Raw genomic sequence first — 25,117 nt, forward strand, 5'->3', positions numbered from 1 at the left:
CCGGTTGTTGATTTTACTGCGTAATTGACTGAAACCTACTTGATGCTATCGTGATTTGGGCTGATTGCCATGTTTTGGGCTTCGTGCCGATTATTTGAATCCTTTAGGGATTATTATCACTGTTTTCATGACACTTAGCATGTTAAATGACTTCAGTCCTGAGTTAAACACAGTTTTGAAATGTGCAGTCATATTGCTAAAGTTTAAAGACTTAAATTGCATTTTCTGATGTTTTGAGTTAAAAGCTATTACTTGACATTGCCCGAGTGGCTCATTTGCATTGATCTGGACTGAATATGGATCGGGCTGCACGCCGCAGCGATACTATGATGATATTACGCTTGGGCTGTAGGAGCCCCTCCGGAGTCTGTACACACCCCCAGTGAGCGCGGGTACCCAAATGGATCGGGTTGCGCGCCGCAACGGTCATATGCATTGCATTGCATTCATGCATTGGTTCCTGTTTGTACTATGTGTCATGACATTTAGCATTCTCATATCATTGGCATCCATGCTACTTCTTGTATTGATTACCAGACGCCCTGGTGTTAACTGTTTGTGGAGTGCTGTGCCCGAGGGGCTGACTTATGTGCGGACTTGCACCATCTGATTACGCATTCATTTGTTTGACTGTTGGAAAAAGATGTTTTCAAAAGAGGTTTTAAACTGAGCCAGATATTTTCTAAAGGATTTTCACGATTTTACTGTTTTATTAAAGAGTTGTACTGTCCTATATAGCATGATGGAGTGCTCTTACGTGATTTCTTGCCTCTCAGTTATTATTTGCTCTTATTACTCACTGAGTTGGAAGTACTCACTTTACTCCCTGCACCTCGCGTGCAATTGCAGGTATTGTTCACCCAGTAGCGGGTTATTAGCTGATTGAAGGTATGGCTATTGTAGCTGAGTAAGGTGACCGCCAGCGTTCGCGGCACCGGACTTTGACTTTGATTCCAGATTTTTGTTTTGTATATTACTGGCCCTGTAATAGTGTTCAGACTCCTTTAGATGCTCGTGACTTGTGACACCCCGGTCGGGCTGTGTTGGGTTGTGGATATCGTTAATTAGTGTCATTTAGGTGTATTTTGCTATTCATTTATGTTTAATTATTTGAAAAAGGTTAATTGGGTTAGTTGGCTGGCCTTGTCTTCATGAGAGGCGCCATCACGACCAGGGTTGGAAATTGGATCGTGACAAAACAACAAGTAATAATCAATGATATCCAAAGGCCAAGCTAAAACATATCAATTTTTCGATATACGAAAGTTCATATGGTGAAAATGACACTCGCAATATGAAGGCAATGTTATTATTGGATAGAGTATCTTTAGTACAGATTCACCACAATTCATAATACTACTATTTGTCACACCTCCTTTTTACCTACACCCACAGGGGCGTAAAGGAGTTTTTCCACTTAAAGGACAATCGGAACGGGATTTATTATCAAGATTTCAGAGTCGCCACTTGGGAGATTTATGGTGTCCCAAGTTACCGGTTGAATCCCGAATCGAGGAAAATAATGACTTTGTATAACAATTCGCGACCAGAAATCCGAGTAAGGAATTATGTTAACCCGGGAGAAGGTGTTAGGCATTCCCGAGTTCTGTGGTTCTAGCACGGTCGCTCAACTATCATATTTGGCTTATTTATTTGATTTTAATGCATGTTTTGACCTATGTGTTTTTTAACTTTGAACCGCTTTTAATCATTATTATCATTTTACAAGAATTGCAACATCGTGAAAACATGTCTCGAATTGCGTCACATAAATACACCCGCAATTTTTGACACATTTCGACTTCGTTGAGATTTGGATTTGGGTCACATAAATGTGCACCCGTATTAAGAAGGTAGAATTATGAAAAACGCGCCTAAAGTGACTAACGCGTTATTATCTTTGGGGAAGGCCGTGAAATTCGCTAAACGGCCCATCCCGAAGTCTAAGTATTTTGTATAAACATTTATCGGAGGCCCCGTAATTTGTTTGTTTTGTTTAGCGAGGCTCATCTCGTTTTATTATTAAAAGGCAAGCCTTAAGCAATCTACAATTTTCTATGTTAATGACTCTAATAACAAAAGAGAAAGTCCTAATTAATTCGTTATTGGACTGCAAGAAACCAAATGTTGATTCTGTATCAAAGTCACCCATTGGGCTTCCAAGCTGAGCCCAACGAAGGACACTTGCACCCATGCTATACTAATATGCTTCTAGTCAAGGCCTTGGCCCAAGTCCAAATGTGAAGGACGTTAGCACTGGACCTGGGCCCGCGTGTCAGACGTCTTGAGGCCCAAATGTCCTGGGAATAGGCTATAGAGCCAGGATTTAAATCAAAAAACAGAATTCTGATTCAATTAAACCAAAACTATTGAAATTACTCTACACTTTCTAAATAAAACAACTGATTCACGGGCTATACATACTGATTTTAAAAGCATATCAGCATCCAGAATTGAACATGCATTACACTAAACTACTGATTTCATGCTTGCATTACTATTGATTTCAAAGTTCAACTAAAACTAATTATTCTATGTTATTGTTCTGAAACAACTTAACAAATACAGAGTTTAAAAGTCCGAAACAGTCTAAATTAATAGTCCAAATGTATCTATTATTCATACGACTCAAAACTACTAACTAACATCAATCACATTTATTCAACTAATCATCTATTGAATTGTAAACGACAAACAACATTCAAATGAGCCTAGATTTGGCAATATTTCCATTTTCAACTTCACTTCACAGCTACATCAAGGTGAGTTCATAAACGTGTACCTGGGATTTGAATTGAAATAGAAAAAGGAGAGGTTAGCAGCAGTAACAACTTCAGCAGCAACTCAGAAACCAATTTAAAACCCCAGCAACAGTCAATGAACGAGTAATAACAGTCCAGCACAGATTCAGCAGTTCAGAAATGAGTTGAAAAACCAAGCAGACTCAATAAATCAACCCACAACAACACCAGATAGCCAGAAATAACCCAGGGAATCAATATACCCAACGAATAACCCTCAGATGACTCTAATTAACTAATCAACAGTGCTCAAATGACTCCAAATACTTTCAGACTTCAAACATTGAACAGAAACAGAGAATTCGAACTATTTTTGGTTTTGAAATGAACTAGAAGACTGAATTAAACCTGGAATTTGGAAAATAACCTAAGGAAGGCAATGAAACAGTGTTGTTTTTTGGAGTTTTATTGTATTTTCTATTTGTTTTTGGTTTTTTTGAATGCTGAATTTCAAAACCAGATCTGAAAACTAGGGAGAGGTTTTTGGGGGAAATTTTTGAGCTCCAAACTTCTTCTTCTCCTTTTTTTTTGTTAAGGCAAAGAAGCATGCCTTTTATAGGCAAAGATGAGGGCAACCCCTTAATTTCTGTTTACACTATCAGTCCATGTTTATTTTCAGCTTAAGTCCTTCATTTTCTGACTTATGTCACAAGTTAATACACTACAATTACTGAAATTACACTATAGTCCTACTTTGGAAGGCCCTAGAAGATTCTAGTTTCAACTACCATGTGATACACAATTCTAAATGTCCAAACTACCCTTTATCTAGGCTGAAATTTACCCAAGTTGACCCAATCCCTTTACCTCAGTCAGCAATTAGAATTAAACACTAAAAGGGATTTACAAGTTCGACTAAACCTGAACAAACTACTAAAGAGGCATCAATTATCCTAATCCATTGTTAACTATCAGCTAAAACAAACTAAACTAAGCCTATTAGCTAATTAAACTAAATACTAATTACTGACTAAACTAAGCTAATCAACTAACTAATACAAGATTAATAGTTAACCAAAACAAAACCAAACAAGGCCCAGGCAAGATCAAATAATAGACTATCAATACTAAGGAAAACAAATTTCAGAACACCATATCAACTAATGGAATTAAATCATACATGAAGCAAAACTGGAAAAATGTAAGCTAATATGCTTGACCCTAATTTCAAATGATTATTATGGATAAAAGAAAAGTAAACAAAAAAATAAAAGAAATCCTCATACTGAACACAAGCGTATTAACAAAAAATAATAAAAAATGCAAACAAATCCTATATTAACTAATCGAGACGAGATATCAATTGATAAAAGAAAAATAATGGAGAAAGAACAAGAAGACATTACCTATGGAGCCCGGACCGGAGACTGGAAACTCGATTCGAGCCTCGGAATAATATAATCATTTGTTCTTTATCAAAGAACAAATAAAAATGTTATTTCGTGACTCAAATCCAATACTGGACTCAGGAAATTGGCAAAACTCGAGCCAAATTGAATTTTAGGGTTCTGCCTTCTGAGGTTCGAGATTCGAGCAGACTTGGGAACATTCGAATGTTAAAGCCCGTGGATTACTGATGAGTGAGGTCTGGGGATTATCTGGTATCAATTTGGGTGAGTTTGGATGAGTTAGGGTTTTCACCAGATTTTTAATCTAATATTCGAGAGGCTGGGTTGGGATTTGAGCGAAACTAATGGTAGATATGAGAAGAGGAGGAAGAGAAGAGCCCGGGGTGTATTTTTGGGGTAATTTGGAGCACCGCCGCAGCGGAGGCGATTTTCGGCCGGCGGCGGGCGGTGGAATGCGGTGGGAAACAATGGGGGTGAGTTTGGTACGAGGAAGATGCATCGGTCTCTAGGGTTTTAGGACAACCTTATTAAAAATCGAAGAATGGATCCTGGCTGTTGGATTGGAACGGATGAACGGCCAGGATTAGGTCACTTAAAAGGAACGACGCCGTTTGGGCGTCTCTTGGACCAGACCGGGTCAGGGGAACGGGTTGGACTGGGGTGGTTTTGGGCTGGGCAAAATTTTTAATTAAATTGGCCCAAATTTATTAGGCAGCCCTTTTCTCTCTTTTTCAATTGTTATCTTTCATTTCCCTCTTTTATTCCTTTTATCTATTTTTTGTATTTCATTTTGTTGTTTTTTTTGATTTTATAAAAATGCAAAAATTAAAATAAAATCTACTTTATTTCCAAAATTAAGCTTAATTAATTCCTACAAAATTGATTAAATTCTATTTAAAAGTAGACTCAACAATTAACAATTAAAAATACGAAAATGGACTATTTTTCTTATTTTCTTTATATTTTGTTTTAAAAACAATTTAACTACTAATTAATCCTAAAAATATGAAATCAAAACCTAAAATGCAAATGTCAAGTATATTTTTATATTTTTCATGTGAATTAAAATGCACAAATAAAAAGCCAACAATGATCAGAAAATAACACAAAACTTCACAAAAATTGTAAAAATAAAGAAAAATCCTTTTGTTTGAATTTTGGGATTCACTTTAGGCAAAAATCACGTGCTCACAGCTTCCCCTCTTTGCCCGGAAACACGAAGAGTTTTCGCGCAAAGACAAGTGAGGGGAAACGAGCGATTTTTGCCCGTTCGAATATTCCATGTGAAGCAATTTGAAAAGTTTGACCGCACCCTGCTTCAAAGGTTGCCTACATATCCTTGGCTAAAAAGGAATCAGGTCAGTGTAGTTCGGGAAGGTTTGGTAGCTGGGACTACCAGGAGCTGTGACTTCACTGCTGTTGCTACTGCTACTGCTCACTGACCTCCTTATTACACCGTGTAAAAATAAAAAGAGGCTAGCCTAAGCTATGATCTATGAATTACAAGAATAGTCCTATCTATGTCTTCTAACTTGCTCTTGTATTGCCTTGAACTTGTATTCTTCCGATGGAATCCTTGTTGTTGCCTTGAATTGTGATTAGAGATGTTTTGCCTTTCTTCCAACTGATGCTTGACTGCTGAAATTTGAAATATATGCCTCTATTCTCCAGGCGGGCTCCTGATCGTTGGCGCTTGACAAGTATTCCCTTGTTCTCTAGGTGGGCTCCTGATTGATGAAGCTTGAAAAGTATTCCCTTGTTCTCCAGGCGGGCTCCTGACTTCAACAAAGCAGACAAACAAAGAAAAATTTCCGCCCCAGTGTGGTGGCTGGGCGCATCATGTTATCAAATATTAAAAATTAACGGATAGAATTTGAATTGTACTTCCCTTGTTTTCCAGGCGGGCACCTGACTGCTGAAGCTTGAAAAGTATTCCCTTGTTCTCCAGGTGGGCTCCTGATTGCTGAACTTGAAAAGTTTTCCCTTGTTCTCCAGGTGGGCTCCTGACCGCTAAACTTGAAAAGTATTCCCTTGTTCTCCAGGTGGGCTCCTGACTGCGACAAAACAAGCAACGAAACTTCTCTGCCCCAGTTTGGGTGACTGGGTACAGCATGTTATCAAATATTAAAAGCTAAAATTGGAATTGTACTTCCCTTGTTCTCCAGGTGGGCTCCTGACTGCCGAAATTTGAAATATTCCCTTGTTCTCCAAGTGGGCTCCGGACTGCAACGCTTGGAAAGTATTCCCTTGTTCTCCAGGTGGGCTCCTGACTGCAACAAATAAAGAAAACAGAGAACATTTCCTGCCCGAGTTTGGTGACAGGGCAGAGATGTGATTGTTAAATTGAATTATTCTACCAACTACTATAAGAATGTGAAAGCTAAGTCCTATTATCCAGGGAGGTACTGATTACGAACCTAAGTTATATCTTCCAAAGGTGTTACTACCACTACACTTGTTGTCTAAAAGATCTTAAACTACTTCCCATTATCCAGGCGGGTCCTGACAACTTCTAGTAAAAACAATTTTAACCTAAGCGGACCTTGTTATCTATATCTTGTTATCTAAGTAGACCTTAAAACTACGTCCCATTATCCAGGAGGGTCGTGAAAACTTCTAATTGAATCCTATCTTAAACATGCAAACTTCAAAACCAACTTATATTCCTTTAGGGTACATTTATGCTAAATTATGCTACTCATGACTGTTTTGAAATTTAAACTAAATCCCATTTTTCAGGAGGGTCCTGAAAGTTTCCAGTCATACCTGTTTGGGTGCTACCTTTCCTTACGGAGGGTTTCTCCGAAATGAACGGAATTTCTGCCCCTGTTTCAATCAAAGAAAAATCTTGTAAATTTTAAAGATGGTGGCTAGTTGCTGGCATTCTTGCTAGATACATCCCTGGTGCTGGGCTCCGCTCCGTCCCGCTTTCCTGGCCTTGCCTTGAATCTCCTCGGATTCCTGACCGAATTTCAACCCCTTGACTCTGATGTCCCAAGTGTTCTATCCCATATTGTTGTTTTTGTGTTTCTGACCCCTCTTTTGAAACTTCGCTTCTTCCCCACAATTATCGATTAGTCCACCGATGACACTTCCAGTGGTCCTTTATGACTTATTTTGCTTTTTGACATCTTTGATATACTCTGGCCTTGTCTGTACAACTAGGAAGCTGGTAGTTAGCCTTGACATTCCTTCCTTTTGTTTCGAATAACACTGACACTGAAACATCGTAAAGATTGACCTCGAAAGAATGAAATGCAACGACCTCGAGGGTTAAGGATAAAGAGAATCCGAGAACGGATGATTTGTAATGAAGAAAGGAGAGAATGAGATTTATCTGAGTGGAACAACTGGTACCATTGAGTATGCCATGCATTTGGATTGATCAGCCCAGTCTATCTAACCAATCAACTTTCGATTGCCACATTTGCTGTTCCGGACTTTCACAACCTGATTTTCACCCCAAACCTAGATCTTGCTCGTCCTGCAATGTCTTGAGCAGCTTTTGACCATAGACTTGTCTCATTGGCCTGTCTGAAAAACTCACCTTCGCCTTACGGTGCCCGTGAGGATTTTTCACCAATAAGACTCTCTCATTTTGATTTCTCTCAACTCACTTCGCCTTACGGTGCCAGTGAGGGTTTTCACCAATAAGACTCTCTCATAGTGCTTTCTCTCAACTCACTTCGCCTTACGGTGCCCGTGAAGGTTTTCACCAATAAGACTCTCTCATTGTGATTTCTCTCAACTCACTTCGCCTTACGGTGCCCGTGAGGGTTTTCACCAATAAGACTCTCTCATTTTTATCATTTTCCCTTGCACCGAAGTGTTGCCCCTGACGTGAATCACTTTTACTTGCTCGTATTGGCACTTCCTGAAGATTGATCAAAAGGTCTTTCTTTGGACCGTAATGCAGGCTTTTGGATAGGGTTAGAAAGGGTATAAAAGGCTCTAAAACAATTCAATATGGGTTCACAACTACAACTTTCGGAATCAACTTTCTTGCACAACCATAACTGCTGCCCCAGTTTCTTTCGTGGGGACTTTTGGGATTTTGTTTTGATGTGACTGAACCTCAGGGAGAGGCTGCCTACGTACCCTTTCGGGATCAAGTCAAACGTAGTTCAGGTCATAGAAATTACTTTTTTGTTGTGACTTCTCTTTTCTTTTTCTTTCTCTTTGTCTCCTTTTCATTTCTTTTCTTTTCTTCATTTTTCTGTTCCCTTTTTTTTTCCTTTTGTCTTCTTTTATTCTTTTCTTTTTCTTTTCTTTTGGACTGTGTTTTCTTGTTTCTTCACTGATTTTCCTTGCGCGAGCTCCCAAGTTGTTATTGATTCCGTAAGAGGGGTACGAAAGAAAGTACATGAGGCTCAAAAGGGGTAACAAAGGATAAAGTGTTTGGATAGCAGAACAAAATGCCTTCGTCATTTCAATCTCAAAAATATGCCAAATACAATAAAGTACAATTAAACCAAGAAATCATACATAGTATCGCTTGACTGCATCGGAGTTAATAGCCATTTCTACACATTTTCCTTCCACGTCTGTCAAATATAATGCGCCATTGGACAACACTCTGGTTACAATAAATGGCCCCTGCTAGTTCGGGGCGAACTTTCCTTTCGCCTCAGCCCAATGAGGTAAGATACGCCTCAACACCAATTGCCCTACTTCGAATTTCCGCGGACGCACTTTCTTGTTATATGCTCTTGCCATTCTCTGTTGGTACAACTGACCATGACATACTGCTGCCAATCTCTTTTCATCAATCAAACTTAGTTGTTCCAAGCGGGCTTTAACCCATTCGACATCATCAATTTCCGCCTCGGCAATAATCCGAAGGGACGGGATTTCAACCTCTGCGGGTATTACTGCCTCAGTGCCATACACCAGTGAATAAGGAGTCGCCCCTACTGAAGTGCGGACAGTAGTGCGATAACCTAAAAGGGCGAAAGGTAACTTCTCATGCCATTGCCTGGACCCTTCTACCATTTTTCGAAGTATTTTCTTGATGTTCTTGTTAGCTGCTTCGACCGCTCCATTTGCCTTAGGACGATATGGGGTGGAATTGCGGTGCGTAATCTTAAAATGCTGGCATGTCTCTGCCATCAAATGACTGTTGAGGTTGGCACCATTGTCCGTGATGATGACCTTCGGGATCCCAAACCGACAGATGATATTCGAATACACAAAATCGACCACTGCCTTCTTGGTCACAGATTTGAAGGTTTTTGCTTCAACCCACTTAGTGAAATAATCAATAGCTACCAGAATGAACCTGTGCCCATTTGACGCCGCTGGCTCGCTCGGCCCAATGACATCCATTCCCCAAGCAACGAACTGCCACGGTGCCAACATTGTATGTAATTCAGATGGTGGAGAATGAATCAAATCTCCATGTACCTGACATTGATGACACTTGCGCACGAAACTGATGCAATCCCGTTCCATAGTAAGCCAATAATAACCTGCTCGGAGAATCTTCTTTTCCAATACATATCCACTCATATGAGGTCCACAAACTCCCGCATGTACCTCGGCCATGATAACTGTAGCCTGTTTAGCATCCATGCATCTCAATAATCCAAGATCTGGGGTTCTCTTGTACAACACCCCTCCGCTGAAGAAAAAGCCGCTTGCCAAGCGTCGTATTGCTCTTTTTTGATCTCCTGTAGCTTGTGCTGGATACACTCCCATCCGGAGGTATTCTTTGATATCATGGAACCACGGCTCACCATCAAGTTCTTCTTCCACCATATTACAATAGGCATGCTGATCTCGGATCTAAATTTGTAACGGTTCCACATAAGCCTTGTCTGGATGATGCAACATTGACGCCAAAGTAGCCAAAGCGTCAGCAACCTCATTGCGAATCCTTGGAATATGCCTGAAATCTATTGATTAAAACCGTTGACAAAGTTCATGCAAACACTGCCGGTACGGTATGAGCTTCAAATCTTGTGTCTCCCATTCACCCTGAATCTGGTGTACCAGAAGATCCGAGTCACCCATGACCAAGATTTCACACCCATGTCTATAGCCAATCTCAAACCCAAGATACATGCCTCGTATTCAGCCATGTTATTGGTGCAATAGAAACGAAGTTGAACAGTGACAGGGTAGTGTTGCCCTGTCTCGGAAATCAGTACTGCTCTTATCCTGACGCCTTTGGCGTTGGCAGCCCCGTCAAAGAACAGTTTCCATCCTGCCCTCTCGACTTGTTCTAATTCTTCAACATGCATTATCTCCTCATCAGGGAAGTATGTTTTCAAAGGTTCATATTCATCATCAACTGGATTCTCGGCCAAATGATCAGCCAGTGTTTGTGCTTTTATTGTAGTCCGGGTCACGTAGACAATATCAAACTCCGTAAGCAAGATTTGCCATTTCGCCAGCCTCCCTGTGGGCATGGGTTTCTGAAAAATGTACTTCAACGGGTCCAACCGAGAGATGAGATAGGTGGTATATGCTGACAAGTAATGTTTCAACTTCTGCGCTACCCAGGTTGAGGCACAACACGTCCTCTCGAGTTGAGTGTACTTCACCTCATATGATGTGAACTTCTTGCTGAGGTAGTAAATCGCCTGCTCTTTCTTTCCTGTGATGTCATGCTGCCCCAGTACACAACCAAAAGAATTATCCAAAACTGTCAGATAAAGGATCAAGGGTCTTCCCAGCTCCGGCGGGACCAACACGGGTGGACTAGACAAATACTCCTTAATCTTGTCAAATGCTGCTTGACATTCATCCGCCCATCTGAGGCTGCATCTTTCTTTAGCAGCTTAAAGATGGGCTCGCAAGTCGTTGTGAGCTGGGCAATGAACCTGCTGATGTAATTCAACCTGCCAAGCAAGCTCATCACCTCTTTCTTGTTCCTCGGCGGTGGTAGCTCCTGAATGGCTTTGATCTTGGACGGGTCTAACTCAATGCCGCGCCGACTTACCACGAATCCCAACAACTTCCCAGATGGGACTCCAAACGCACACTTTGTTGGATTAAGTTTGAGGTTGTACCTACGGAGTCTCTGGAAGAATTTCCTCAAGTCCTTGACATGGTCACATTGTTTCCTCGACTTTATGAGCACGTCGTCCACATAGACCTCAATTTCCCGATGTATCATGTCATGGAACATGGTGTTTATCGCCCTCATATACGTTGCCCTTGCGTTCTTCAACCCAAATGGCATGACCCTATAACAATACGTTCCCCAAGGCGTGATGAATGTCGTCTTTTCCGCATCCTCCTCATCCATTAAAATCTGGTGATAGCCCGCATAATAATCCACGAAGGAACCAATCTCATGTTTGGCACAATTGTCGATCAATATGTGGATGTTTGGTAGTGGGAAGTTGTCTTTTGGACTCGCCTTATTGAGTTTAGCCTTTCTCAGCTCGTCAGGAGCAAAGCATCTTCCTGAGCGAGTCAGCCCATGGGTTTCACAAACTTCTTCCTTAACTTCCTTTCCCTGATACATCACTGTCACTCGGCCGTGATTCCATGGGACGGCCTTTGCACTGATTACTAGTAGCTGAGTCACTGGCTTGATGACAACCGGCTCTGTGCGAGCCCCTTTTACAATCACAACGGGCTTGACAGCTGCCCCCGAAACTACCACTTTAGCTGGTTCTTGTTTTTCTGCAACACTGCTCAAAAGATCCTTCTTTACCACTACAACTGGTTTGCTAACTGTCTATTCTTCCTTGATCAATGCTCTCCCCTTTGTTAGTTTCTCATTTGATCTATCCTCACTAGCCCTGATCATCATTACGGTTTGTGACGGCTTCTTATGCTCTCCCTTTTGGACTAGCTCAATCATATGGGTCTCCTGATGGGTTGGTAATGGATTTTGGGTGATGTTAGGCGTTTCTGGGGCTTGCAATTCAATTCGGCGGGTGTTAATAAGCTCCTGGATAGCCGTTTTCAAGTGCCAGCATTTTTCTGTGTCATGTCCCGGTGCACCTAAGCAATACTCACAACTCACAGAGTGGTCCAGATTCCTTAGGGGAGGATATGGCAACTTGGGTTCAATCGGACTCAACATGCCCAACTATCTCAATCTGTGGTACAAGCTGGTGTAAGATTCACCCAAGGGAGTGAAAGTCTTCTTCTTTTGCAGCCTATCATTCTTAAATGCAGGATTAGGTCAAAAACCGGTTCCAGTGGGATTTCTGTTGGTTCTTGGGGGTGGGTAAGTGCTTTGAGCTGGGTAAGTATTTTGTGGGGTGGGTGCGCGCCATTGCGCATGGGTAGGAGGTTGGGGGTATATTTGGGCATGGTGGACAGAGAAATTGGGGACAGGAGGTGGGTAATAGTGCTGCGGTGGGCCATATTTGGTGTGTGGGTAGGTTTGGGGGTGAGGGCGAGGTTGGTGATAATATGGTGATGGACCTCTGGACCAAGCTCTCGATTCTACTACTGCAACCTCTTCTTTCTTCTTCTTTCCCAATACTCCTCCAGTACCGCTCTGAATAGCCTGAGTAGTTGCTTTGATTGCTGAATAGCTCATAATCTTGTTAGACTTGAGACCCTCTTCCACCATACTTCCCATTTTTACTACCTCGTTAAAAGATTTGCCCACTGCTGACACCAGGTGACCATAATAGGTAGGCTCCGAAGCCTGTAGGAAATAATCAACCATCTCGTTCTCTTTCATTGGAGGATCGACTCTTGCCACCTGCTCTCTCCACCGGAAACCATATTCTCAGAAGCTTTCTCCGGGCTTCTTCTCAATTTTAGTTAGTGACAGATGGTCCGGGACAATTTCGAGATTGTACTGAAAATGACATGCAAATGCTTGGGCCAGGTCGTCCCAAGTGTACCATCGAGCATGATCCTGTCGTGTGTACCACTCCAAAGCTGCTCCACTTAGACTTTGACTAAAGTAAGCCATCAATAACTCGTCCCTTCCTCCAGCTCCTCTCATCTTGCTGCAGAACCCCCTTAAGTGGGCCACCGGATCACCATGTCCATCATATAGGTCAAACTTGGGTAACCTGAATCCTGCTGGCAACTGGACATCAGGAAACAGGCACAGGTCCTTGTAGGCTACACTCACTTGTCCCCCGAGCCCCTGTATATTTCGGAATGACTGTTCTAAGATCTTAACCTTCCGTATCATTTCCTCTTGCTCCAGGTTTTTGGGAGGCTTTTCTTCTTCTGCTGAGAGATCAAGGCGGGGAGTGTAAGGGCATGGCTCTGGTGGTTTGAAAGTGGCTTCGGGTGGGTAATACTGGTTATCATGGGTTTGGAACAAAGGTTCGCTAGAAGACCTGTGTAGTGTGACAAGTGGAGGAACCACAAACACATGAGTAGTTGGTGGTGGAGGGCATGGAATTTGTTTGGGTGGTGGAGGTGGTGGTGTTTGGGAGGTGGTTCCGTAGTACTGCTGGTAAGTAAGGAAAACAGGAGATGAGTTCACTGTGGGAGGATCTTGAGGCTGAGTTAGGGGTGGGAGGTAGGTGGGGTTAGCAGGATAGGCTGGTGGTGGATGTCCATTCGACCAGGCCTGGTACATCTCGGCCATTTGCTGCTTTAGTTTATACATCTCCTCATTCATTGCATTAACGTCCACTACTTCCTCCTCCCTAGACGGGTCAACAATGCTTGCTTCCAATTCCTGGTTGACCATGTTTGACTTATCCCTAGAGCGGGTGTTGTAGGGATGGGTTGCCAGAATGCCAATCAACTTAACCACTTTCCTGGACTCATCAACAATAACTTTGTTAGCGGTTAGGGCATTAACAGATAGATGACCGCACATTGGGGAATGAATGCACCTAAGCAGTTAACCATTTCTATTATGCCTTTGCTTGGTTGCATGCGTCATCCCGGCTTTTCCTTATTTCTATGTGCCACTTCCCTTTTTTATTTTTCCATTGCTTCTTGCCACTCTCTCTTTTGCATTTTCTACCCTATTTTATTATTTGGTTACGGTCGAATCCTATGGAGATTGCCTACGTATCACGACCCCGCGTGAATCAGACCAAGCGTAGTTCTTGAAGAATAATTGTAAAGTAGAAGCAAACATATTTTTGGGATTTACAATTTAATTGATAGCAAATACGTCTATTACAAAGACTCAAAACTGACAGACTCTAATGCAGCAAAGAACTACAGACTCCACCGTCCCTATTCTAGCTGAAATGAAAATACAAACTCAATCAACTGACTGACTTTTAATGAAAAGGAAATACAGACTCCAGTAGAACGGAAATACAGACTTAAATGACAAACTTTAGTAGAAAAAGCAATACAGACTCAAAAGACAATCATGAATACATTAAAGCTCCTGGTGCCCGCGGGACATCGTTCGGTCTCGCCGCGGGCCTATATGCAAGTTCCCCTTGAAGTCTGTCCAGGTCACTCATTATCTGCTTCACAAATATCATCACTGATGCAAAGAAGGTGGTATGGGTCATGTTTTCGCACATTTGGCATTTCCTAGTAATAGAGTGAGCAACGGTTAAGATTCTCTCTCTGATTCTGCCTTTTTCTTGAAGCAACCGCCCTATCTGTCGGGTCCTAGCCTCCAAAGTTTGCTCGGCTACCTGGTTTTGTTCCCGGAGTTGTTGCAAGTCCGTTTCTAACTGTGCCAATGCCATGTAACAATGCTCTCTTTCAACTTTGAATTCTTTTGCCTGTTTGATCATTCTGTTCTCTGTGGCAATGAACTTTTTCTTTAATCCTGTGACCTCATTGTCGTATTCTTCTTTCAACTGCCTAACCATGCGGGCCTGTTCTTCCGCGTTTTTAGCCAATTGTTTCCGAACCCCAGCTAATTCCTTTTCCGCTTTGTTGAGGTCAACACTGTAGTCATTCACTTTTTGCCTTAGATTTTCTATAAACTTTGTATCTTTGGCACTTCTGACGGGATTTTCGGCTGCTAACTTCATCTTTTGGATTTGGGCTCGTAAGGCTTCATTCTCTTTGGCCAATTTCTTTCTCTCACCCTCGTCAGCCGCGACTAGCACGCTGTTTTCAAACTGGAGGTCTTGGACCTGTTTTTCCAATGCTCCTATGCGGGCCCTGTACTCATTTTCTTTAGCTAACCAAGCCCATTGTTCTTGCGATGATTCGGCAAACTCCCAGATGTGAGGTCTTTTAGCTGGCCTTCCATGCTCATATTCTCTCCTATACCAGGCAAGGTATCCTGGCGACACTTCGCCGTTGGCTCGATCTTGTACGCAAGTATCCGCTTTTAAATATTGGCATTCATTCCAGATCTGGCGGACTCTTGCTTCAGGGAATTGTCCGTCGGGGCTAATTTCAACTACCTGACACTAAGATCGCCGTCTTTTGGCACTAATTGGCACCTCCCGAGTTGCCTTAAAACCCGATACGGAGCATACGACTGGATGCTCTTAAGACCCATCAAAAGGAAGTGCAGCCCCGTTGCTGGCATATATATGATTTCATCGACGGGCAACCATCCAAATGTCCACTCTATTTGACTAGCAGTGAGGGACCGAAAGTATGAAGTCCAGCCCATGAATCCCTCGGGCAAGCTGTTCCCCTTAATCCTTGTGTAAAACTCTTCTATGCATGTCTTCTTTGTGGAACCATAACTCAGGAATTGAGGATGACGGCACAAGTGTTCAGTCATCCACATTTGCAACAATAGATTGCACCCTTCGAAGAAGTCTCCCCCGGCTCTGTAGGCTGTAAGAGCGCGGAAGATTTCAGCTAATATCATGGGCGCAAGAGTGCTTTTGGCTTGAGTGAGTAGAGTGCTGATGATCCCGGCTATTTTTATGTCAATGTTTCCGTCATTCCTTGGAAATACCGCAAGCCCCAAAAAGACCGCCATAAAAGCAAAACGTCTATGCTCCTCCCATTTTTTGGCGGTTCCCTTTGCTACATATCTTGTTTTCCGGGTTGTTGAAACCTCCTATATGGCCATATTTGTGATATATGAATTGTGGCGTACAAAAGCCATTTGCCAAATCTGCATTGTGGACCGTCCTGCTTATTTTCAGTGAGTCTAAAAATCTGTGCACAGTCACAGTTCTCGGGGCCACTAAATACTTATGCCTTAAAGGAACCTCATCTTTTCTGATGTAGCCGGCTATTTCTTCTAGTGTCGGGGTTAACTCAAAGTCCGAGAAATGGAAGACGTTATGTGCCGGGTCCCAACATGTGACCAACGCTCTGATGATGTCCCCGAGGCGCAATCTCCAGCAAACCGGTAAGCCCTTTCAAATATTTTTTGACCTCATCCTGCCCTTCTCCTCCTAAGTCGTTCCACCACAGACGCAACTCCAAAGGGATTTTATGCATGATTGAAAAAGGTTCATTTTGAGTCGTGCTCATCCTGCACATTTATTAAGGTGATTTAATCACTTATTTTGACCTAACAATGAAAAATGACACTATTTTTGTTCAAATTTCCAATTTAAAACAAATAGCCAGTTTTGCAATTACGGCCTTTCAGCACTTCGGGGAGAAGATTTTAAGGCTGTGCCTGCCAACCGTTGAAACTGACTCAGGGTGGCTGTTCTTGTAAAAACAGCCTTCCGGCACCCTTTTTGGGACATTCGGCTTATTTTAAACAAGAATGGCGGCACCCGACTTATTCGTGACGATAGTAAAAAAATTTGTCATTTTTGGCTATTTTTGGAGGTTGGACCCGATGAGGGTTGCCTACGTATCTCACATCCGGTGAGAATCAAACTTGCGTAGTTCGGGCAAATAAAACTGATGTTTTTAAAAACAACTCTTTTTGTTTTTTGTTGGCAAATACACTATTTCTGAAAGCAAGATTCTTTTTTATATTTTTTTTCAGTGGCAAATAAACAAACTAATTGGCAGTAAAACTCTTTTTGTTTTTCTTTTCCATTGGCAAACAAAACAAACTAAAAAAACTTTTCTTCCTTTTTCTTTCATTTTCTCAAAAATCCGGCAGCATTTCGATACTACTTGGACATTGGTTTTTCTAGTATAGGTAATTAACTCTCTACACTGCTATTTTCTTTTTTTCTCTTTTTGTTTTTCCAATTTTTTCAGATATTCAAAGCCGGTCAGCATGCGAGTCCAAAACAGATAAATACACAAGTAGGATGCATCAGGATGGTCCATTATTCCGGGTACACCTGTCCTAGACGGACCCAACCCCTGTGTTGAGTTCCCTAAGTCAAAATGCACGTGATGCAAATAAGCGTTCCTACTAGGGATCCGGCATGAGGTCAAGTTATTATAAGTTCAAAACCTGGGTATAGGTTCTAGACTGTGTACCGAGCGGACAACTCGAGTCGAGGAGGGGGCTACGTACCGGGGACTCGCGGGATCGTCTTGTCCGGCCTCTTTCTTATTTCAAGGTATGACACTAACAGAATAGGGAGTCTCAACCAGTAAGCACATCCCCAGAGGTGAGAAGAGAAGGGTTTCGGCACAGCTTATATATACAGTTCAGATAATATCAAAGCGGTAAAGCATGTAGCACATAAGGCATGGAAACATGTAGGAAAATCAGGTAAAGCCAAACATATCAATTATTCTAAGCTCGAATTCTTAAACCCTAAATCGAAGTTCTGGGTTTGTTTCCCCAGCAGAGTCGCCAGAGCTGTCACACCTCCTTTTTACCTACACTCGCAGGGGTGTAAAGGAGTTTTTCCACTTAAAGGACAATCGGAACGGGATTTATTATCAAGATTTCAGAGTCGCCACTTGCGAGATTTTTGGTGTCCCAAGTCACCGGTTGAATCCCGAATCGAGGAAAATAATGACTCTGTTTAACAGTCCGCGACCAGAAATCCGAGTAAGGAATTCTGTTAACCCGGGAGAAGGTGTTAGGCATTCACGAGTTCCGTGGTTCTAGCACGGTCGCTCAACTGTCATATTTGGCTTATTTATTTGATTTAAATACATGTTTTGACCTATGTGCTTTTTAACTTTGAACCGCTTTTATTATTATTATTTTACAAGAATTGCAACGTCGTGAAAACATGTCTCGAATCGCGTCACATAAATGCACCCGCAATTTTGACACATTTCGACTTCGTTGAGATTTGGATTTGGGTCACATAAATGTGCACCCGTATTTAAGAAGGTAGAATTATCAAAAACGCGCCTAAAGTGACTAACGCGTTATTATCTTTAGGGAAGGCCATGAAATTCGCTAAACGGCCCATCCCGAAGTCTAAGTATTTTGTATAAACATTTATAGAAGGACCCGCAATTTGTTTGTTTTGTTTAGCGAGGCTCATCTCGTTTTATTATTAAAAGGCAAGCCTAAAGCAATCTACAATTTTCTATGTTAATGTCTCTAATAACAAAAGGGAAAGTCCTAATTAATTCGTTATTGGACTGCAATAAACCAAATGTTGATTCTGTATCAAAGCCACCCATTGGGCTTCCAAGATGAGCCCAACGAAGGACACTTGCACCCATGCTATACTAATATGCTGCTAGTCATGGCCTTGGCCCAAGTCCAAATGTGAAGGACGTTAGCACTGGACCTGGGCCCACGTATCAGACGTCTTGAGGCCCAAATGTCCTGGGAATAGGCTATAGAGCCTGGATTTAAATCAAAAAATAGAATTCTGATTCAACTAAACCAAAACTATTGAAATTACTCTACACTTTCTAAATGAAACAACTGATTCACGGGCTATACATACTGATTTTAAAAGCATATCAGCATCCAGAATTGAACATGCATTACACTAAACTACTGATTTCATGCTTGCATTACTATTGATTTCAAAGTTGAACTAAAGCTAATTATGCTATGTTATTGTTCTGAAACAACTTAACAAATACAGAGTTTAAAAGTTCGAAACATCATAACAAAGGAAAAACTCCTTTACGCCCCTGCGGGTGTAGGTAAAAAGGAGGTGTGACACTATTCAGAATACCATTGTTCACAATATGCACATCATAACCAACTCCAAATTTCAATCACAATTTATGTGCCAGTATATATATATATATATATATATATATATATATATACACACACACACACACCAACGTGAATCTAGCACGGAGTCCGATCACGACCCGATCAGCTAGGTTGTCTCATTTGAGACATGTATCTCAATTACAATTTCATTCTCACCTTCCAGTTTTCAATATCAGCACAATACCACCATGTGTGCGGCATTGGCGTCCGATCACGGCCCGATCGGTCTAGGCCATCTCACCAAGAATTTTCATATTTCATCAATCATCAATCATCTCATTTCAAAATTTATTTCACATATATCAGTTCATCGGCACTTGGGGCCACAATTATCACATCATACTTGGCACTAGGCCACATTTCATAACTCACGCTCTTTTCCCCCACATTTCACATCATTTTCACTTTCAACATTAACATTTCAAATCAAGATAATAGGAAACATACGAGAGCAATTATAGGTCGTAAGCATAAAAGAGGATTTCACACATTTTGGCATAACCATCTCAAATCAAACTCGATTTGAAGTCTAGGAGTTTTAGCACATGTTTCACATTCTTCACAATCATTCTCATTTGACAAAATAGCATATTGAAAGCATTGAAAAACATCTTGCCAATATATTCTTACAACACAGATTTATTTATATTCATTTCAAACATCTTTATAGATTACCAACAACTAGACATAATCAATCAAATACCTTTGGTACACATAAGAGCAATTAGGAGTATCAACCATATCGAGTTTTTCTCACACAATTTGGCATACTAGGCTTTATTTGAACACGTACTCAAAGCCGTAATATATATATATATATATATATATATATATATATATATCTTTATTCATAAGGCTCATTTCGGAATAGCCATGTTTATGGGTAATAACCCGGAATATAAGATTTATGAACTTTGAGCCAACCATACTTGAACTTATGAAAACATTTATGGAATTCGATTCTAAGAGAGAAAGTTTAGCCAACATACCTTGTTTAAGCTTTCCTTAAGTTACTACAACATTCCGGAAATTCTGGCAATCCCAATCTACTTTGAGACATAACAAAATCGAACACAAATTGGGAAGATATTTATGGTTTCGGCTCATTTGAGCATTTTATCAAACACTAGTTGTGCATCTTTATATCAAAGCTCTTTTACAAGATTTCCTTCATTACCCAACCCAATCTTTACTTATTTGTGTTCAGCAATATTCCCACAAACCTTATTTGTACATGCATGTATACATAGTACTATTACACCCAAGAATCATGCCTCAATAACTCATCTTGTATCCCGAACTCGAAATAAAAGTCTAGTGTACAGAACCTTACCTCTTAGATGAAGATCTTGTGATTGGTTTCATTGATTCTTGAAGATTGATGAAAGATTGAATGGTTATAATGTTAGGCTTCCTCCTTCTCTCTCTAAAATGCTCTCACCTCTCTATAGATTTAGTATAAAATAGCCCCAATAGAAGCCCCAAAGCTTATTTATCAAAGCGGGTTCGGATATGAAAATTTCCAAAAATGACCCCCGAAGTCAAATATGTGGTGCAATTATGTTATAGCATAATCGATATGTGGGCAGCAGACTTGCAGCATAATCATTATGTGATAGCATAATCAATTATGCAACAACATAATCAATATGCGATAGCATAATTTTTGCCCGACTCTGCTTCACTATGCGACGCGTATGCGGTCCGCAGACTCGTTTTGCGATCGCGAAATTGATCGCAAATCTAGCCTTTGGTAATTTGATCATAACTTTGTGTAGGAATGTCCAAATGGCGAACGGTTTGAAGAGTTAGAAACTAGACTCGACGATCTTTCATTTGGTAAGTTCTTCATCACATAACACCTTACATATATGTAGATATGCTCGTTCAAAGTGTGGACTTGTGCGAACTCATTTTAAATTTTAGTCCATTATGAAATTTTCTAACTTGACTTAGACTTAGGCCTTCCCTTAGACCCCAAATTACTTATTATATGACGTATACACTTATCTACCATATCCAATTGATATACATCATTATTATAGCACATAAAATATTATAATTAGCCTACCTGGCACCACGAAATCCTAAATTACTTAGCAAAATTTTCCGGGGCCTTACAGTCTCCCCCCTCCTTAGGATCATTCATCCTCGAATGAGGAGTAGGGTCTGCCCCAAACACATAACATAATATATCTCTTTTCTCACCTACCTTAAGTACCTAAATTTTGACTAACTCCCAAAAAATTTTCAGAAATTTCGGCAGCATCTCCTTTGTAACTAGGCCTATGCACCTGCCAGAGAATCACCAAAACCATCCTAACAACTCATCCACAACTAGACAAAGCACCACAATGTATATATCGGTAATACTAATCTCAACATTACGAGCACTACATTATCATAAGGATACCTGGACATGAACTGCGTATTTTTTTCTTAAACCATAACACTAGAAGGTACCTTTCAAGTCAAAACCAATTGCTATACAATCAAGAGAAAATACTTTATTTCCACAACAATCTCGGCCTTCAATGTGACCTCTTATACTTACAGACTTCGCCATAACACATTCGCGGAAACAATCTCCACTCCTAGACTTATCTAACAAGGATGACAAATAGATACCCCTCATAAGCCAATTATCCATTAACTTCACCTTCAGTAGTTTCCACGGGGATTATACACAAAGTATCTCCAGCTACCTTTCCTAGACATAGGCACATGAAAACACGGGGTACACGGAGGGCAATAATAGGGGAAACACCATACTCATAGTTCGTCCCACTTCTTTCATGATTCCACAAATCCCAGAGTGCATTACACCTACTTCACCTTTATTAGTCATTTCACAGAGTATTTTCATGGGGAAAATCTTGAGAACAACTTGCTAACTTTCTTTAACTCTAAATATCTATGTCGGACACCCAAATTAAACCCTTGGCGACCTTCAACCATTATTCTATAATGGGCTAGAATGAATATGACTACAGATTTACTAACCAATATGATTGATCATGGAATGAGGCTTCCTTTTTGACATGCTTGAATGTATACCCTCGATAGATTACTACAAGTAGGAACAATGAGGTCCGAGATTGGGCTGGAATTATTCAAGGATCCATCAATGTGCTGAGCAGAGTATTTCGTGAGATTATATACCCTAAGAGTCATGATGCTTACTACTGGTAACGCTGACATAATTATTCATTGTGATGACATCATTGATTTGACAAAATGGGGCATAGAGTTAACTAATATATTGTAAATAGAAATCATTAAGGGGGAATATTCAAGTACGCGACCCAGTCGTTTCCTGGAGTGTAGGGGAAAATCAGTTTATCAAGAATGAGAATACTTTGGCACCTTGAATGCGATAAGGGTTTAAAAATACATGAAGATGAATTACACTCCTAACATTAACTGACAAAAGGAAACTATGCCACAAGCCCATAAGGATGAAAAGAAGTTGAACACTTATGAGATTATCATATTTCAAACAGCTTAACCCTTCCTGATAATTGATCCTATATGAGAGAACTAAAGATACGACAACTTGTCTTCCAAATCAATATGCTCATGATATGTGCAAAACTCTGAAGCCATCTAATCTTAACCTTTCACGAGAGAAACCACATAGCTAGGACATCTTAATATTGGCATGAAATCATGTATTAGTTAGAGGGGTTCTAATGGTTAACATGATGCTCCAGGGAGAAAGACAAATAACACTCCTATCCACCAAGGGAGGTGGAATACCAAGGGTAGCAAAACTTCCCGCACATGACAATGACATAGCCAATGATTCTAGAAGTCGAGTGTGTAAAGACAACAGAACCCAATGAGACAGTATAAAATAATCATGGAAAGTCTGCAGATGTTCATGATGAGTTCTCCATGTATTTTGACTTGAGAAGTACCCAGATGCTAATGAAAGATAAAACATGAGAAGTAGGCATTGTGCTATGATAGCCCCCAAATGTGCATTTGGTCTTGACGGAGAGCATATTGAGGGTCCTTATGGGAAAGGAAGTATTATAGTGACACATAGAAGGACACGTTCTCTCATGGTTATCGAACAAGTGTTGGGAAACTAGCACAATGAATTCACTAACTAAGGAACACAATTAACACATGTTGTGGAGTTGTAAAGAGAAAATAAATATTTGTTATGAGCTGGACCTGCTTCTGCTATATTAACTCCCAACTGCAATACAAGACCACGTCACGGGCAACCACAATACTAGGAACAAAGTGAGCTACTTACTGCGGGATCTCCCAAGTGGACACTAAAGTTATACTAAGATGGCGACACAAGATCTTCCTATGATGGAGATGTGAGGATCTCAATTTTCAGAGAGACTTTATGTAAGGCCCCGGAAAATTTTGCTAAGTAATTTAGGATTTCGAGGTGCCATGTAGGCTAATTATAATATTTTATGTGCTATTAACATGATGGGCATCAATTGGATTTGGTAAATAAGTGTATAAGTCATATAATGTGTAATGTGGGGTCTAATGGGAGGCCTATGTCTAAGTCAAGTTAGAAAATTTCACAATAGGCTAAAATTCCAAATGAGTTTGCACAAGTCCACACTTGAACGAGCATATCTAAATACATTTAAAATTTTATGTGATGAACAACCTATCATATGAAAGGTCTTCAAGTCTAGTTTCCAACGCTTTAAACCGTTCGTCATTTGGACATTCCTACACAAAGTTATGATCAAATTACCAAAGGCTGGAAAAATGCGATCCTGTGTCAGTTCTGCGATCGCAAAATCATTATGCGGTCCGCATAGTTGATCTGCGACCGCAAATCTGGTCACAAACTGGACCAGTGTATCCCAGTTTCGGGACCAGTTTCGCGATGCATTTTGTGACTCGCATTCTTGTTTTGCGGTCCATTATGCGACCGCAGACCCGATTTCGGAGGCTTATTTTTCCTATTTTTATAACCCGACCCCATTTTAATATATAGGCTTTGGGGCTTCATTTGGGGTCATTTTTCTACTGATTTTAGAGAGAGTTGAGAGCAATATAGAGAGAGAAAGAGGGAACCTAGCACTCCAAATCACCTAATCTTATTCAAATCTTCAAGAATCAAGGAAGCTAGCCACTAGATTATCATCCATCCGGGTAAGTCCTACTTCTAGAGCTTTAATGCAAGAGGTTAAGAGTTCAAACATATGGTAGGGTTAGAAATAAGCCATGCATTTGCACTACGTTGTAGTATGTGGAATTTTCAACTATTTTTGGGTAGTCTCTTGTTGAAATTAGTTGAGGAAAGAAGGGGTTTCAAGTATAGGACCTTGAAGTCTATTTCACATGTTAGGTGTTCGATGCAATCCCTAGGAGAGTTGCACCATGGGGGTCTTTCTAATTATTAATCAATTTTTGCTATCTTCCTGTAGGTTATTATCGCTAAAAGTATTGGGGAATTGTTGTAACTTAAGGAAAGCTCAACAAGGTATGTTGGCTAAACTTTCTCTCTTAGAATCGAATTCCATAAATGTTTTCGTAAGTTCAAGTATGGTTGGCTCAAATTTCCTAATTTCTATATTCCGGGTTATCCCATATAAACTCATAAACTTGATTTTTCTAAATGAGCCTTATATTGAAAGATAGATGTTTAAAGTATGGTTTGCTTATTAAAATCGTACGACTTGAGTTGTGTGTTAAATGAAAACTAGTATACCATATTGGGTGAGAAAAACTCGATATGCTTAATTGCTCTTATGTGTACCAAATGCTTTGATTGAGTGTGTCTAGTTGTTGATAATCTATAAAGATGATTGAAATTTCATTAAACGAATTGGGGTAATAGAATGTGGATAACGTGCCAAGGACTTAAGTTATATTTGTGCCTAGTGATGCCTATGAAATGAGAAAATGTGGAACAGATTATGAAATGAGCCTCGAATCAACTTTTTAAAAATGACTTCGAAAACAGAATTGCCTAAAAGCTTTTGGTACTCAATTCATGCCCATAAGTTGTTGTTTTTAACTAATGCCATGTCTTATAATGTATTCACTGTGATTCGAGTTCTTGCATACTCCGGTTTTGA

This window comes from Nicotiana attenuata, chromosome 7 (assembly GCF_001879085.1).
Source record: "Nicotiana attenuata strain UT chromosome 7, NIATTr2, whole genome shotgun sequence".
Taxonomy (NCBI): Eukaryota; Viridiplantae; Streptophyta; class Magnoliopsida; order Solanales; family Solanaceae; genus Nicotiana; species Nicotiana attenuata.